This window comes from Colius striatus, chromosome 10, assembly GCF_028858725.1.
Source record: "Colius striatus isolate bColStr4 chromosome 10, bColStr4.1.hap1, whole genome shotgun sequence".
NCBI classification, from domain to species: Eukaryota; Metazoa; Chordata; class Aves; order Coliiformes; family Coliidae; genus Colius; species Colius striatus.
In genome coordinates this window covers 29485282-29499971 of record NC_084768.1, presented here as the reverse complement: position 1 = coordinate 29499971, position 14690 = coordinate 29485282, and the positions used below count along the sequence as shown (strand labels likewise).

The following is a 14690-nucleotide window of genomic DNA, read 5'->3' as shown; positions in this document are numbered from 1 at the left end:
AGGGGACAGGGGCGGGGCTTCGCGCCGGCTTTTTAACCCTTCGGAGGCGGGTGCAGGCTGGGTGGGGGGGCGGTGGGGGAGCAGCGGGCGCTTCTACGAGGCGGAGGAAGGAGGGGGTGGGCAAAACAAAAAAAAACCAGAAAGGGAGAAAAGCCCGTCTTCAAGCCGGAGAGACACGCCAAGAAAGAAAGCCTGGCACGAAACACAGCCCTGCTTTCCCACTTTCCTAAGTTCTACCCGGCTCCCTCTCGCCACCGCGGCCGCCTCTTCTGGCCGCGTTTTCTGGCGCCCTCCCCCCCGCTCCGAGGAGCGCAGGGCCGGTGGTAGGTCCCTCGGCTGGCCCGTCGCCAGGGGCCGCTGCCGCGGAGCACGCGCGGCGGGCGGGGGGACTCGAGCCCAGTTGCCAGAGCTGCTGTCTTTGTCTGAGGGAGCAGCGAGCGCCGCGATTGGCGGAGGGCTCCGGGCGGCCCGGCCAATCGGCTGTCGGCGGCGCCGGCTGGCTCGATGGCGATTGGTTGGGAGCCCCGGTTACTAAGCGGGACAAAGAAAGGCGAGCGCTGAGGCGGAGCGGGGTGACGGGGCTGAGGGGCTGCGCGGGCGCCTTCGGACCCCGCGCCCCAGCCCCGCAGCCTCCGGGAAGGGCCCAGCGGCCCGTGGGCCCAGCGCTGCCGAGGGGGAACAGCCCGCACCGACGCGGGGGTGCGGCCTCTCCGGGCCGGTGCCCCGCAGAGCCGGGCCTACCTGCTACTTCCAGCCGGTGCCGGCCCCGCGGTGGGAATGGGGTCTGTGGGAGAGGGCCGCGGCCCAGAGGGCCTTCGCTGGCAGAGCCGCTCTCCCCGTCCCCGGCTGGGATCTGGGCTGCCCGGTCCCCACCGTGCCACCTCTTAGCTGCCTGCCCTGCTGCTGCTGCCAGAAACACGGGCTCTCCTCCCCTGTCTTAATTTTGCGGGTCCCTGGCAGCTGCCTGCTGTGTATTCCAAGTTACAACCTGAGCGTTTCATAACCGCCTGCTAGCTAGAGTGTTACCCGTGGGGAAACCCAGCGCTCTTTCTAGCGGCATAACCAGGGAGAAAAAAAAAAAAGCAGAGGGAAAGGCAGCAAACCGGATGGCTGTCTCACAAGTTTTGGCAGATACCTGAGCTGCAAACACACCCGAAGCTGAGCCTCAGGCTGCCTACCAGCCACATCGCGGTGGCCATACCCTGAGCCCACAGCCCAAAAGCAGCAGCGGGAGGTGGAAATGCAGCCAGCTCGGCAGCCAGCCTCTGTGTTCGCATGGCAAAGCATCCATAAAGAAAGGCAAAGTGACAGCTGTTGAGAAATTAAGGAAAAGCCCTTTCTGGAGATTTCCCACCAGTGTCTCATGCATGAGGATGGACAAGCACCCTAATCTGCTGCGGAGATGTCAGGGAAGGTTAGAAAACCCAGCACTGAAGTTGTCTGCTTTATTTGCACTTTAAAGCATGGAAGAGTAAGCTATGAATAATTTCTCCTGTTCTAGCACCAGATAGAAAGCTCCTGAAAACACTCCTAGCTTAAATGAACCAGAGGGTGGCTGCAACACTGAATAACTGAAAAACTAAACCCAGTTTAAGAGTCTGTGGGAAGAGCTGGGTGCAAAGGATCTGAAGTTTGCTGATGTATCACAACTTCCATGGCGAGGAATTGAGAGCAGCTCTGCTCCAGTAATAGAGCTGCTTGAGGGATGGACAGCTGCAAAGGAGCACAGGGCTTTGATTCAAATAACTCGCTGTAGATAAATTAAGTTTATATTCCCGTCCACAAACTCCGATTAATCCACGATTGTAGAATGATAGAATGGTAGGGGTTGGAAGGGACCTTTAGAGATCATCTAGTCCAACCCCCCTGCAGAAGCAAGTTCACCCAGATAGGATTCCTTTTTCTAATTTTCAAATTCAGTTTCTTGGGATGATACAACAGAGCTCAAGCTTTGCTCAAAGCAAAATGCTCCTCCTGAAGCACAACTCCCCGCCAGTGAAATCTCAGTTGGTACTGTGGGTACAAACCCACCGATGGGGTGTGGGGCAGAGCAGCCCCACAAGGCTCAGGCCGTGGGTGCAGGTAAAGATGTGGATGCCCCCTGGCAGACCCCAGGGTGCTGTGAAATGAGGCTGTCGTCCCTACTGCAGCCCCCAAACCTGGATTAGCAGCTCTGGCGAGGGGAGGAAAGAAGGAGGGAGGCTTGGGTTGAAATTCATTTTCCCCCTTCCTGCACCTCATTATAAGTTCCACCCACATAAGACCTAATTACTTGGCTTTTATGCTGGCAAAGTGGATTTCATCCTTGCTGTTTCCCATGGTGGTTGCCTTCATTTTCATGGCGGCACTGATGGTTACAGCTTATTGATGTTTTCACTTTAGTGATTTAAAGCAGAATACATTTTGTTATTAGCACTGGTTTCTCTCATTGCTGCTTTAATCAAAGATGCAATTTAAGGCAGAGGATTGTGTGTAATGGTAAACAGTAGGATAATGCCTTGAGAGAACAGAATATTAATGTGTTTTTATTTCTCAAAACTCTGCTTATGCTATTTCCAGGATTCCTTGGCTCCCAACATGCACACATGGGGTGCTCCCTTGCCTGCCACGCCGCCTGCCCTGCAATAGGGGTGAGTGGTTGTGTGCATGTGCCTGCCGAGTGCAGACAGGGAGGCAGCTGTGCTGTCTTACACACTGCAAAATCCCTTCTGCCTGCACATCTCTCCTCTACAGGCAAAAAAGTCTGAGCACCCGGCATCACAACTGTGCCCTTGGAGAAGAGAAACATATCTGGGAGCACATCGAGTGCTCAGGGATGCTCAAGGTGTGGCTGAGCACTAGATCCCCTCCCTCCAAGTTGGGAAAAGCTGCATTCAAACATTGAAGTAATGGTGATAATGGCAAAGCTTGAGCAGGGGACACAGCACTCGAGAAAGGGTCGCGGTGCCCCATGCTGAGGCTGAAAGGCAAGAAGCGAGCCCAGCATCCCTGACATCCCTGCATGGACGGCCACGCATTCGCTCCCTTTCATTCCCTCGGATCTGACAATTTGCATTTCAAGGCAAGATGAAATATTGAAGTTCTGGGCGCTTTGCATGTGCTTCAGGAGCGGCCGAACGGACCCGCGCTGCAACCGGCTCCACACAGACAAGCCATTTGTGCCAAACTGCTCGGTTTCCTCTTTGCCGAGCCATGATAACGTGATATCTGACAGCTGAATGGAGGCCACAACAGGCTTCTATAGTTGGAGGGCTGGAGGAGAGAGGGGGGCAGAATCCACAGTGTTGTCAGCCAAACGCTGGAAAATGATGAGGGATTTCTGGGCCAGGCTGGTGTATCCCACCCATTCCTCAGACCCAAATAGTCACCCTTAGTGCAAGCTCAGGGCCTGCTGGGGGCGAGTTTGGAGAAGGTAGAGCTGCCTTCTTGTCGGAAAGGATGGCTCCCTTTGTAGTAAATGCTACACAAGGAAGTTACTAGCCTTATGCTGCAAAGACACCAGGATTTGTGGAGTATCTGCCATCATTGGTGGCCAACTTCCCACAGGGGCAGCCACATCTTGCTGGTAAGAGCACGAGAACAACCAGTGACAGCCGTTTGGTTTAGTTAACAGATTATTCCTGCCTGTTTCTCACCTCCTGGTGATGAGTTGATGAGAGAAGGCAGGTGGGTTTGTCTGCTTTGGCTCAGACATTGTCACCGGGGTCTCAGTGCACTGCAAGCTAAACGTGGGGCTTGCTGACAGGAGAGGTGGGAAAGGCAGAGGTTCATCCTGTCCTTCAAAACCAACGCGGTGCCAGCAGCATGGGGACATTGGAAGCAGCACCTTCCTCTTGAATTGTACAACCTGAGCCCCCTCAAATACCCCTGATTATTAACCCCTGCAGGGGGGCAGTAGCAGGAGTTTCCCCTCATCCTCCTGCATCTTTGTGTGAAATATACCGGGTGTTTTTAACAAGGTCTCCTCTCTGCTTTAGAGACATTGTATGTCCGAATATGCTGCAAACCCATTCCCTCGCTCCACCCCAGATGCAGCCACATTTCTGTGGTGAGGAAAAACTCTGGCAAGTGTGCCAGAGTCGGGTGCTTTGGTTTGAAAATAATACATTGCACTAAAAACCTGTATTAAAGAAAAATACACGGCCTGTGAAGACATTCAAATGAAACACTTCAATGTTAGGAAGTGTCTTATTTACAGCTGTCAGAGCAGCTCATGCCCTCTTCCCTCGCTTGTCCACACAAGGAAAGAGGTTGAAAGAGGGGCTCATGTAGGTAAAGGCATGCACACAGAGCTGAGCTGGCGAGGAATCTACCATTAGGCATTTCCTAAGTTAAAAGCACTTGGCTTTGTATTGTAAACAACATTCCTTTAACATAGGAAATAACATTTTTTAAAGAAAAGAGAGAATAAGGTCTTTTAAATAAATGTCTACAACGTAGGTTGTTGCAGCTGGACTTGCTCTGCAAGGTTTGAGCTGGCCTTTCCTCACTGCTCCAGAGCTTTCTGCCCCAAAAATAGCAGGAGTAACGGTCGGTGCTGGAAGCGGAAAGCCGCTCTCCTGCTGCTCTCCTGCCAGGGGACAGGAGGTGCGTGTGGCGTTTGCAGCCGGGCAGCGTATGCCAAGCCCGTGCTCTGCCCGTGGCTGTCTGGTGCGGACACTGCGCCAAACGGTGCCCGGGGGTGAGTGCCCGGCGGCTGGGCACGGGGCGGGGCGGGGGGAAGGGGGGGCGGGTGAGGGAAAGGACACCCTGCACCGGGCTGTGCTGAATTGCTGCTTTGGCAGACAGCACCGGGCCAGCTCTTTTAGAAAGTTCACGTTCAGTTATTGTTTTGACAGGCTGCCAAAGTTTTCCTGAGGAATGCAGGCAGCAGAAGGGAAATGGTGATTTTCAAACTTCTTTTTTTTTCCTTCCTAACTCAGCCAAACCAGAATGGAATTTCATGGGAAAGGCAAAAGGTACATCTCTAGCCTTGGGGCATTGTCGCTGCCAAATTTCAGGGGCTGGCTTCAAACAATGGCGGGGTGGAAGCATCTCCAAAGCAGCACATACTTGCATGCACTCACATGTGCTCATGCACCCTCACACGCAGAGGAGAGCTCCTACCCTGTACCCAGCGCCCCCAGAAGACTGACGTTAGCCCATATGACTTGAAAAGAAGTGTCTGTGGTGTAAAGGCAAAGGACAAAGCTGGTTTGCAGCTGAGGAAGAGTTTGTGACTAGACCTTGGGAGGACTCTTAGGTCCTCTCCGTGCCTTGGTCCCAGCCTGCAGCCAGCTGTGCCTCAGGGACCCCCAGCCATGGAAGGGACCCTCTTCTTCCCACACACACTCTTTCAGTGTTTTTTGCAGCCCTTCCTACCCCCTAGGAAGGGCAGGAGGTTGCAAGCTCCCCTGCTCCTCCTCCCGGGTGGCAGCAGAGCAGCCGGTGAGCTGGGCTGTGGTGCTGCAGCACCCTGGGGTCTACGGGGCTGTGGAATTGGGCTGGGGAGCCACCAGTTACCTTCTGTTTTCCAGTACACTAATTTCTCTTGTCATCTTGCCAGTGACAGCGTTAAACAGAGCAATCCATTAAAGAAGCAGCCTGACAGACCGATTGTTAAGGGTTTCAGCCATCCCCATTTACATTGAAGTGAAAAAAATGTCGCCTCGAGCAGCTCCAATTACAGACTTATCAGACCACACTCCCGGTCCCTTTGTGCACTTTGCATCTCTGCCATCCTTCCGCGCCTCTCTCTATTGAGTCCCTTGGAACTGGTGAGCGAAATGGAAGGAGACTTGTAACAAGTTCAGAGAAATTTGAGGGGAAAAAAAGAGAGAGCAAAAGCTGCCGCCTCCCCTGAATCCTAATATCCCAAACCAGGACATTTTTGAAATGTAACACTGTAGAGGAATCTAAAATATTTTTCACTTCCTCTATTCATTGCTTTAATGCATTGGCACCACTTGCTCAGGGCTTTTTTTTTTTTCCGAAGGAATGTACAATAACTACTCTGTAAAATTCCTCAGGTCTGATTTTAAGAGGAGCTGTAGAACTTTATTCATAGAGGGAAGAAATAATCCTGATACCTTCCTGCAATAACTCTTTAATAAAGATGGCAGTGTAGGTTTTGATCACAGCCAGCGATGCGAGTGGCAGGCAGAGGAAATCAATGGCAGCTCTAGAAAAGCGAGGTCTCTCCCCTGCTCTGCTGCCATCTCACCTGCTGACCTTCAGGCTGAGCTGCCAGCACCAGGTTGAAGGTGGCACCATTCCCAGCAGGAAGAGTGCTGGAAGAGCCCAGATAAGTGGCCACTTGTGCAAATGCAGAACTTGCACTCTGTATATTCATTATTATTTGGGCAAAAATCCCAAACCAACAAAACCCCAACACAACACAATTATTTCCCTGCCCTATGCAAAGCTGAAGGGTTCCCTAACCCTTCATCTGAGGCTGAGCCAGGCACTGTCACCCACGATGCAGCAGCTACGTGACGTGGAAGTTGTGCCCCCAACCAAACGTCACCTCACCTATTCATCTTCCAGCAAACTGTCCCATTCCTGACTTCCCAAAGAGTTTTACAGTCCCATAGCTAGTGTTAGCCTAGTACTAGTACCCTCGTGCATCCATACCTTGTTACCTGCTGGTAAAAGAACACCTCGCTTTTATTGCAGTGGAGATTCTCTGGCTTCACAGGGAGGATAAGTAAGCAAAGCCATCCCCATGTACCATCACAGGGAGGCTGAGATCCAGCTGCACTGCTAATGGCTTCACTCTGGCCCTAAAGAGAAGGAAGTTTCTCATGGCTGAGTCCCCAGTGCTGCTGTGGGACTCCTTAGTCCCTATCCCTTTCCCTGGAGTGCAGTGGGGCCCATCCACCTCCCATCAGGGAACCTCTCTGCAATGCAGCTGTACTCTGAGCTCTGCCCAGCCACGGAAGCAGAGACTCCTACCCAAGGCCCTGGATGGAGACGGAAAGCGGGAGAAAAAAACCTGTAACAACCCAGAGAGCTCTCAGGGATATTGAAAAGTCATCTCATTTCTTATGAATCACTTAGGCCAAGAATTCCAGCGTCGGCAGCGCGTTGGCCGGGGTTGTTTTCCTCGCAGTTACCCACATGCAATTCATGCCTTGGAAAACGACCCGGTTACCATCATGCATTGTTGCTTAGCTACACGTGCTTTCCCTCTAAGTTTTCCCAAATGGAAACATGGCTCTATTTGCTTTGGAGATCATTTTCCCTGGCTTTCTTTGCTTTACAGTAAATAAGTGTGAGAAGAACAGCCTCTGAGCGCCAAGCTGGGAAATAAACAGTGCTGGCTAGGGTAATCATTTAAAAACCAGCACATGAATGTGATGCTTTCCCTGTCCAGCCAAGGTGATGAGCAGGGAAGGCCTGTGCAAAGGTGACTTGCAGATCAGCTGCTTTAAGACCTTTTTTTTTGCCTGTCCTTTGCATTAAAGCTTCTTTTCCTGCTGAAGGCTTCCAACCCCAAAGGAATAATTTAGTTGGATAACGCTGGGTTCCCAAGAGAATATTAATTTCCTGGAGGACAGGTGGGACTTGAGGGCACTGAGAACTCACTCCGTGTCTCTGCTGCTGTGCTTGCCTTGGGGAGTCTAGACATCCTCTAGAAACAGGCAGGAAAACACCTCCCTCGTCCCTGAAAACCACCCTTGCTGCTTTGCACCACCAGACGGGACTTGATCACCATCACACCCCAAGATTTCCCAGATTCACTCAGTCCCAGCTGCAGTGGCAGAGCTGTCAGCGGCCACTGCAGCGTAAAGTCCAGCTTCCCAGCACACCAGGTAAATCCTTCAGCCATTTGCTGGAAGCCTGAGCCCAGATGTCCTCAAAATGTGCAACAAATCCAGAGCATTTGGAAGGCATCAACTTTACTGCCAGTGCATGGAGGGACTGTGCAGCACGTGTGCGGACGGTCCCCGGCCTCCCGGGACCATTGGTCTTGCTAAGCTCGTGCCTGAGGGCTGAGCTGTGCTGGCAGAGGGCTTGCATTCAGCCTTTCCAGATGTCTGACAGTTCTTCTGTTCCTCAAGGATCAGACAAAACTCACAACACCTTCAGATTTTACCAAGGACAAAGCTTTTGGGTAAGAAGGTGGCCAGGTCTCGCTAACAACACACAAGTTGGTGGAGACCAAAGTGTGAAAGCTTTTGTTTCTTGGAGCTATGAACACATGCACATGCTGGAACATCTTTCTTAGGCACAAAGGCTGTGGGACCTGGGGCTGTTCAGCCTAGAAAAGAATAAGGGGAGACCTCATTGACACTGAAGTACCTAAAGGGTGGGTGTCAGAAGGATGGGGTGACACTTTTTTCTGTAGTGCCTAGTGACAGGACTGGTGGTAATGGACATGAGCTGGAATGCAAAGAGTTCCACTTCAACATAAGGAGAAAGTTCTTTGCTGTTGAGGTGAGGGAGCCCTGGCCCAGGCTGCCCAGGGAGGGTGTGGAGGCTCCTTCTCTGGAGGTTTCCAAACCCACCTGGACACGTTCCTGTGTGACCTGATGGAGGGGAACCTGCTTTATCAGGGAGTTGGACTGGATGATCCCTAGAGGTCCCTTCCAACCCCCATCATTCTGTGACTCTGTGTGAGCTCTTTGCAGAGTGGAGGCAAAGCCAGCAGCTGCTGAAGTGTTGGGTGCCTGCAGCTTCCAGGAGGAGTGGGATGCCCTGAAGACTGAGCTCAGGGCCTGCCTTCTGCTGACAAAGCATAAAATGTGTATTGTCTCCGAAAAGAAAAAGAGGAGAGACAAAGTCAATAGTGTGATACTGATTACCAGGCCAACATACTGGCCTAAGGTTGAATACAACAGTTTCCAAGCCAAGAACCTGCCAGAAAGTGAAGAAGGGTATTGTACCTATGCAAATCCCGGCCACTGGGTTAACACATCCCAAACACTGCACCTCTGTGAGAGCTGCCAGCACCTGAAGAAGCCACCTTTACTGCCCGGCTGCTTGGAAGCTCTTATCTGGCTTTGACCAACCGTACACAATACAACTTTGTCTTAGGCAATACCTCCCAGATGAGCGGCCTCTCAAAAGTGCTTTGAGAAACTAAAGGAGAGAAAATGGTAGGAGGGGGAGAAGTGGGGAGAGAAAAGCTCACTGTTGCACTACAGGAGGCACATATGGTGGATACTAAAACTACTAAATAAGTAGCTAAGAGCAATGCCAGACTGGGAGAAACAAACGGGTCACCAAGGTCCCTGCCACTAGAGGCAGCTGAAGGCAGTAGCTCTGTCCCAAAGTGAGTATCCACTTCACCATCCCCTGTGTCCCTGCAGTGAGGATGCAGATGCTGTCACCTGTGGATGCTGTCTGGGTCTGCAGTGCCCCAGTTTACCTGCCTCCACCTCCACACACACCGAGCTCAGGCACATCATCCTCACCCTCATGGCTCAGCCCATAGCCCTGGCTCTCGTCTCTGGGTGGGTTTCAGCACAGGTGTTTTAGGGAACCTGGTGGGCAATGGGATCAGCCAGTGCATCCTCTCCTTCCCTTTGCTGTTGCATTCCTGCAGCCGAGGCCAAATTCTGCATCTTGCACTCACCTTTGGTCTCTGTAGTTGATGGGGAGAGGCCAGGTCTCTCTTGCCCTGGGCAATGGAGTAGACTTGCTCTTAGGCTCATGCCCTTAGCATGAATGTCTTCTAGCTGGAGCCATGCACTCCTGCTGTGGGCAGAGGCAGGGAGCAGGGCATGGCTGCTACAGAATCATACCATCATATCAGCTGGAAAAGACCTTTAAGATCAAGTCCAACCACTCACCTCACACTGCCAAGCCCACCACTAAAACATGGCCCTCAGCACCTCAGCTGTGCATCTTTTAAATGTCTCCAGGGCTGAGGACTCCACCACCTCCCTGGGCAGCCTGGGACAGAGTCTAACAACCTTCTTGGTGAAAAGGTTCTTCATCTCTAATCTAATCCTCCCCTGGAAAAACCTGAGGCTGTTTCCTCATGTCCTATCACTCATTAATGGGGAGAAGAGACCAAATGCCACCTTGTTAGTACCTCCTTTCAGGCAGCTGTAGAGAATGATCATGTCTGGCCTCAGCCACCTCTTCTCCAGGCTGGATAATCCCAGCTCACTCAGCTGCTCCTCATCAGACTCGTTCTCCAGACCCTTCACCAGCTCTGGTGCCTGTGTCTGGACACGAAGGCAGCAAGAGGACCAGCACAGCCATGCTCAGTGCCACTGTGCCATGGGAGGGAAGGCAGCACGGAGGCCTGAGACCTGTGGCCATCACTCCATCTCACTGCAGGCTGCGTGCCTGCCTCAGGTCCTAGAGCTGAATCAGGCCAAAGGCAATTTTCACAATTGGAAATCCCTCTGGCTTTATTGTCTTTTGAAAGCCTGGAAACACCTGCCTGTTGCTCAGAGAAATGGCAGGCAGGCAGGATAAAGGTCTGGCAGCACTTCCCCTTTGCCCCGCATCCTTCCTGGGCACCCTTTGGGGCCCATCCCCACCGACACCCGGGGCTCCCTGCAGTTGGTTTGAAGTTGGCCCTGTGAAAATCAAACATCAAAAGGGCGCTTTCAGCAAGGGCTATTTCCACATCAAATGCCTACCTCCAGTCCTGAGCCATCAGGGAGAGAGCTCTTCATAAAAGGAGAGGGAAGATTAATATTATTTTTCAAAAGTATAATGGGAGGTTTCCACTCCCCGAGCACTTCAGGATCGGTTTCTGCACAAAGCCAGAATAATTCCCGCCCCAAAGGAGCAAGAAAAACACATTAAAGGGGTTACAGATGCCTGAGAAAATGTTTGGTCTGTATAGAAACATCCACGTCACCGTCACTTTGGGGGCTGGAGGAGGCTGCCACTGGGAGAGCCTGACTTTCCCGTGGGGATGCACATCCTCACCAGGAGTGGTGGGGTTGTTCTGGGTGCCTGCTTGAGCAGGGGGGAGCATGGGGAGAGCCAGAGATGGGCTGTTGCAAACTGATGGCCAGGTATAAGCCTCCTGCAGCTCCATAGAGAGAAAGGCATCATGAATCCAGCTCAGCAACTGGGCAGCACCGTGCCTGGAGTGCAGCATGGCTCTGCCTCGGAAAGGCACCTGCAGCCTCCACAGCTTCCTCTTAAAAACGTGCCATAGCATCACAGCACAACCACATCCCAGCAGCCTTGACAGCAAGTTTCTGCTCTGTGAGCATGAGCTGTTGGGCCAGACAGGTACATAAACAACTATTTGATCACTTCCACTGCAGGAATCAACTTGAAAAATACCTCCGATTCATGAGCTTGCAGCCTGCTTCTGAAAAGGCACACTAAGAGCAGGCTCCCACCCTGGAAAATCCCTTGCCTATGCCTGCTGTGCATCCTTTTCAGTGCTGGGAGGGGTTGGCATGAGTGCAGAAGAAGCCATGGGTCTGATAGTTGCACTCCAGCCTCACAGTCACTGGTGACATAAGACCCTCGGTGGTTTTCACTTAACAAGTGGATAGGGAGGAAATCCTTATGGGTAAGGGAGAGAAAAACGCAAAAGTGATCCTGAGATCACTTTTCCCCCTATGCTTCGGGTTGTCCATCCATGAAGAGAGCTGGGGCAGACATCTTCAACACGTTAAATCCCATTTAAGCCCTTAAATAAATGTTTGAGTGGCACTTTGAGGGGTGGGAGATCATCTGGCCACCACAGGGGCAAAGGTTTCACAGCCACCCAAGAAAGCAAAACACTCCCCCAGCCCCTCCCCTGGAAATTGCAGCTGATGGCTGGAGGGGATGGGAGAAAGAAACAGCAACAGCGGTTTGTGACATCAGCTGCCTCCGGGAAGGTGGGGAAAGCCCCGGGAAAGCACTTTGTGCCTGTGACGGGGCTGACGTGTGGCGGGTCAGTGCTGGGAAAGCCAAGGGGCACGCTGGAAATGGGAGCTGCCTGCAGCAGGTGATTGTGCCAGGAGGATACAGCTGCTTTGCTGCCTGTGGGACTTCCAATGCTCTGCCCAAAACAACCTCCTGGGGTTTACTGTAAGCAGCAGCCACGCTGTCTGTAGCTTGTGGCGAACATACCAGCCCTGCCTGCAGAAAGGGCCGCAGGAGCCAAGCTGGCCCCTTGCCCAGCAGGCTGGAGGACAGGAGTGGGGGCTCTGCAGCCCTGCCCGCCTGCCCCAGCCGCCGGCTCGTGGGAACAGCATTTCCCAGAGGCTGCTGCTGTTTGTCTGGGTGAAGGCATTGAAACTGAGCATTGCACACGCTAGACATGCACACATCAAACCCTGCTCACCCACCTCTGTGCTGACTGGAAACCCCCAAATGGGCCAATTCTCACCATTTCTGGGGTCCTTATGTCACTCTGGAGCCCATGGAGCTGCTCCCACAGGCACAACCCCTGTCAGGGCTGGGCAGGATGCATATGGGGGATAAATCCCCTCCTGCCTGCAAACTTGCTTGTCTCCATAGCCACGTTCACAGCCTGATGGCACAGAGCTGCTTGCCACCTCATAGCCCTGAAATGCAACTGTTTGGTTGCAGCATCACTATCTGTATGCCCGACCCCTGGAGACACAATGGGGCTGTATGCATGGGAGGAGGAGGTGGAGGGGGGATGCTGCTGCAGGGGTGGGATACTGTGGCACTTGCAGCTTGTCACTAGAGATGGCTAATTTTCCACTCACATCAGAGCTAGGTCACTGTGAATTCAGGACTGCCAGCAAGGAAGGAAACCTGACTATCTTTTCTGTCGTGTGGTCCAGCAATGTCCCCCTTGCCCTCCCACTCAATGGCATGCAGCTCTGTTTGTTTCCAAGGGAAATTCAGGAGACTTTTTCCCTGGGAGGGGGCTTCAGGGCAGCCAGCGGCTGGTGGAGATGGCAGAGCACAGACAGAGTTTCTGTTTGGAGGCTGTGTGGGTTCAGACATCAGCTAACAAAATGAGGCAGAGGCAGGAGCTCTGCAGTTCCACTAAGAAGGCAACAGTCCCAAGAGGATATTATCTTCATTGCCCAAAAGCTGTGGTGTCCCACAGCAGGCAGGGCCATTGAGGCTGACCACCCTACTGCTGCCGGCTGCTGCCTGGCACCTCAGCCCAGCACAGGTCCCAGCACCAAGTTCAGAAGCACACAAGGTGGATTCTCTTTGGCCAGGTGCTTTCTGCCACCCAGACTAATGCTCACCAACGAGGCAGTGAACGTTAACCCTGGATGGAGCTGTTGCAGCTGCTGCCATGCCCTGGGGACCTCCCAGCCTCCCATCCTGATCCCACTGCGGTGGCACTGGGGCAGCTGGCACTGCCAGTGGAAGAAAGGCAGGGAAAGTCCCAACCATGGCAGAAACCACTTGAGCAGCTCAGCAAAGCCCGCAGAGGCCAGGCTGGGTGCCACTGGCTGGCAGGCGGCTCAGCCCTGTGACTCCCAGGCACGGCCCAGCCGGGAAAGCTCCCAGGCTGTGCACAGCTTCCTGCCTTTGTGCCAGCAGCCAGCGCTGGGGCGGTGGTGGCGGCACGGTGGTGGCGGTGTGGTGGCCATTTGTGTCACCCTGGCCTGGGCTTGCATCCCCCCTTGCCCCGGGAAGCGCTGCCAGATGGAGGGAGGCCGTGCGAGGTCTGGCTGAGGGGACTCATCGTCCCGTCCCGCACAGCTGTGCTGGGAGGGAGGTTTCCAGTAATGCCGTATTCCCAGAAGTCAGGGGAGCTTTGAGGCCAGGTTTCAGGGCTGTCTGGGCTCACGCTTCCTTCCTGGCTCAGCCTGCAAAGCTGGCACTCAGGGCTCAGCACTGGCGGCGCGGGGTCGAGACCGAGGATGCGCAGCCCTCTGGGCCCGTGCCCGCGCCAGCAGCCGCTCCCAGCCCCTCTCCTGGCCCCTGTCCCTGGCGGTGGCCCCGGCGGGCTGCGGGCTGCCGCAGACACGCTGCTGCTGGCAGCACTGCCAGAGCCACACGCCACACGCCACCCGGCACTGGCCGGCTCGGTGACGTCCCTGGCCCTCTGCCCCAAGGCCTCCCAATAAAACCCCTTCTCATGGCGCGGGGGCACTGTGCTGTGGGGCGCCACAGTGGTGTGCAGTGGGGCCAAGGGATGGGACCCATGTCTTTCCTCTCCCTGGCATGGAAAAGAAGTGTCCAGTGAAGGAGCACTCCTAAAGGGCCATATCCTGCTTGTGTGCAGCCACAGTGCTGATGCCCGTCAGCGGGTGCCCTGGTGACTGGGGAGCCTGACCGAGGGGGGATGTGTGGCTGCCATGGGAAAGGATGGGATGGGATGGGATGGGATGGGATGGGATGGGATGGGATGGGATGATGTCCCCTCAAGGAGCCAGGGGACACCAGCCATGGGTGTCAAGAACGTGGCCATATCCTGCAGCAGCCCACTGCCCCAGTCATCCAGTGCTGGCTGCAGATGGTTTCTGTTCTTACAAGGAATCCATCTGAAAACAAGATGGGCTGTGCCTGCCAGGTGTCTCCTTCAGAGCTCTCACTTCTGCATTTAAGCAACAGTGATTTTTCCTGCAAAATGTCCAAATGTTTGCTCTGCACAGGCTCTGATTTCGAAGGCACCAGCACTGACCTCCCAGGGACCACGGGGCTCTCAGTGCCTGCCCCTCTGCCTGTGAGATGGGTTTGCCAGAAAGAAAAAGAGTCTGGGGCTAAAAGGTCCATCCAGACCTTTAGTGCCTGAAGGGGAGTGCTGACCCTGGCCCCTGCAGCCCTCCAGCACCAGCTCGGGCTTAACTCTTTCCTCT

At 53.9% G+C, this 14690-nt stretch overlaps 1 protein-coding gene across 1 annotated transcript in view; it reads right to left on the bottom strand.

Moving 5' to 3' along the window:
* Window positions 1-14690, bottom strand: part of PIK3R3 (phosphoinositide-3-kinase regulatory subunit 3) — a 74551-nt gene that overhangs the window by 31107 nt on the left and 28754 nt on the right. The gene's annotated exons all lie outside the window — the stretch shown is intronic.